The sequence below is a fragment of the Lagenorhynchus albirostris genome, chromosome 17, assembly GCF_949774975.1.
Source record: "Lagenorhynchus albirostris chromosome 17, mLagAlb1.1, whole genome shotgun sequence".
NCBI classification, from domain to species: domain Eukaryota; kingdom Metazoa; phylum Chordata; class Mammalia; order Artiodactyla; family Delphinidae; genus Lagenorhynchus; species Lagenorhynchus albirostris.
Genome location: NC_083111.1, coordinates 7503324 through 7506689, shown reverse-complemented (window position 1 = coordinate 7506689; position 3366 = coordinate 7503324).

The window sequence follows — 3366 nt, the reverse complement described above, 5'->3', positions numbered from 1 at the left end:
GTGTGACAAGACAGAGCGGAGGGCAGACTGCAGCCAGTTTCCACGTTCTTGTAAATGTGAATTCTGTGCAGCAGCTCCTGGGGACTGGAATGTGGCAATTTTAATGCAAAATTAATTGTCAAGTAGAAGACTGCAGGGGCCTTCTCCCTGGTGACTATCTCACCCACCAGCTAGTTGCCTTCACTCTTGTTCTCGATGCTCTGTACCTTGTTAGCAATATTCAAATGATCAAAAATGATTCCAGGGGCTTCCCTGGTGGCGCAGTGGTTGAGAATCTGCCTGCCAATGCAGGGGACATGGGTTCGAGCCCTGGCCTGGGAAGATCCCACATGCCGCGGAGCAACTGAGCCTGTGCGCCACAGCTACCGAGCCTGCGTGCCACAACTACTGAAGCCCACGTGCCTAGAGCCCGGGCTCTGCAACAAGAGAAGCCACCGCAATGAGAAGCCCGCGCACTGCAATGAGAAGCCCGCGCACCGCAATGAAAAGTAGCCCCCGCTCGCCACAACTAGAGAAATCCCACGCCCAGCAACGAAGACCCAACGCAGCCAAAAATAAATAAATAAATAAATAAATAATGATCTCAGGATCTCAATCTCAAAACCCAACCCCTCTTGGTCAGCTCGCACCTATTTTTTGTTTTTACTTGCTTACTTTCACAACAGGATGTCATTGCTGAACTTGCGTTAACATCTCCACTTTCACTGTCAGCATCGTAATCATCGTTAAGATCACACTTGTACACACTGACATCTGCTTCAATTTTAAACTGAATTCTGGGCTTAAGTAACATTAAAAATGCTATCTTTAACGTCATGTAAGGAAAGTCCTGTGCTGTATCTATGATTTTTCATGAAATCCCTATGTACAAAAATGTTTCATATTCTGAATAGCATCTGGATGTGTAAATTAAATTACTCTGAAGCAGGAAGATGTAAAAATATTCCTAGAGATTAACTTTGCTTCTCTCACGATGATTTCTACACGTGCTATGCAGTGAAGCAGCTGTTACTCTCCCATAAACCCACGGCTTCAACACGACCTTTCACTGAAGGGACACAGACAACCTATCAAAAAATGTCTTCATTCATAGGATGTAAGGTATGTATTAATTTCCTAGGGTGGCCGTAACAAAGTGTCACTGACTGGGTGACTTGAAACAGCAGGAACTTCTTCTTCCACAGTTCTGGAGGCTTGACACCAGAAGTCAAGAGGTCGGCAGGGGTGTAATCCCTGAAACCCGTGGAGGACTCATCCTAGTGGCTGGTGGTTTGCTGGCCATCTCGGGGCTCCCGGGTTTGAGGCTGCCTCGTCCACGTGGCCTTCTCCCTGTGTGTGTATTCACATGGCCGTCTTCTGATAAGGACACCGGCCCTGATCCTGTATGACTCCATCTTAACTCATTACATCTGCAACCATCTTGTTTCCAAATAAAGACAAATTCTGAGATACGAGGGCTTAGAACTTCAGCATACATATTTTTTGGGGGGCTGGTGGGGAGCACAGTTCAATCCACGAAAAGGGGATAGGGTAGACTTCACATATTCAAGTTCTGAGAGCAACTCATAAGGCAGCATTTTTGATCGATGGAGACAAAGTCTTAATTTACAAGAAAGTACATACAACACATCGGCCCAGTTTAAAGGATTCTAAAGCAAGTATCCGTGTAACCCCCATTTAGGTCAAGAAACAGAACATGCACCTGAGAAGCCCCCCGTGTGCCCCTCCCTCATCAAAACTGCCTCCAGGACCCAGCCAGCACCCCACATTACATTCAGCTACCACATCTGTCTCCTCCAATCTGTGTGCCTCATTATCTTTCACAACCTTGGTATTTTTGAAGAGCGCTAGCCACTTTGTAGGATTTTCCTCAATTTGGGTTCGTCTGAGGTTTCCCAATGACTAGGTCGACGTTATACATTTTGCGCAAGAATTCCACAGAACTGTGCAGTGTGGTAATGTCACTTTTTAATACTATAGGTAGGTTCTCATTAGTTTTTATTTCATTTTGAGTTCCTGGTACATCATGGTTGATTTTAATTATTTTCAGAGTATGTGAAACATTACTGTAGTTTTGAGTTAAACGAAACTGTATATTGAAAGGTGCTACTCGTCCCGATTCGCCTTAGTTTCCACTCTGTACTCACCCCCTAATGAGACTAGGTAACCAGTCTCATTAGTTTCTAGTTTATTATTAGTTTCTAGTTTATTATTCTTGTGTTTCTTTTGCACAGGTGAGCAGATACATGTGTATTTTCGTCTCCTGCCTTCCTAATTAAATGAGCGATGGTAAACTGTAGACACGCTTGCATTTTGCTTTTCTCATTTTGCTTAACACTATATCCTGGAAATCATGACATCAGTACACAGAGCTCTTCCACAGACTCTTTACACCCGTGCAGGACTACATTGTGTGACGTACCAGCTTACTGAATCACTCTCCTATGTAAAGACACTGAGGTCATTTTCAATTATTTTGCAATTACAGCCAATGCTGCAGTGAGCAACCTTGTGCACATGTGCTTTCGCATTGTTGGAGGGTATCATCAGGGTATTTTCCTAGAAGTGGGAAGGCCGGGTCAACAGGTAAGTATCTCCTGGTTCTATTAGGTATTGTTGAGTTCCTCTCCAGAAAGCTAGTATCAGTCTGCACTTCCACCAGCAACATATAAGACATTTCACCAACAGAATGTGTTGTCATACTTGTATTAAACTTCTTCCAATATCATAGTTGAGAAATGGCATCTCAGTTTTAATTTGCATTTCTAACTGTCTGAATTTTAAAACATATTTTAGGGATACTTTTACTTCATTTTTTGGTGAACTGTCTTTTTCCATGTTTCCTATCAGGTTTTTGGTCCTTTGTCCTTCAATTTTTAAGAGCTGGCCTGATGATTTTCTAAACCTAATGAACACTGAATACATACACGTGCAGCTTAAAGTTTCCCATCATGACTTCAGCCAAGTAAGTAGTGTTATCCAGTATATACCAATGCAACATGAGATACTCTACTTATGGGGTTAGGCTCTATTCTCATTTGAACACTGAAGCACATGTGAACTCTTTCCAGGAAACACAGGTAGATATGTTCATGCATTTGTATAGTCAATTATTTATTATGGAACAGGGTTATCTTTTTGCATTATTATGGGTTTTTGTGGTATTAATTTTTAGCTCACATAGTCAAACCCTGTGCTGCCAACCTTAGTACTGAGCTTAGATGGAGCTTCACTACCTATGAGGGAATAAATGTTTAATGTGTTCCAAACACAAATCATTTGAGAGATTAGACACATTTTGGTATCATATATATTCCTACTCTCTTCACTATTAGAATGATTAGAAACAGGAACTATTTTCCTCTT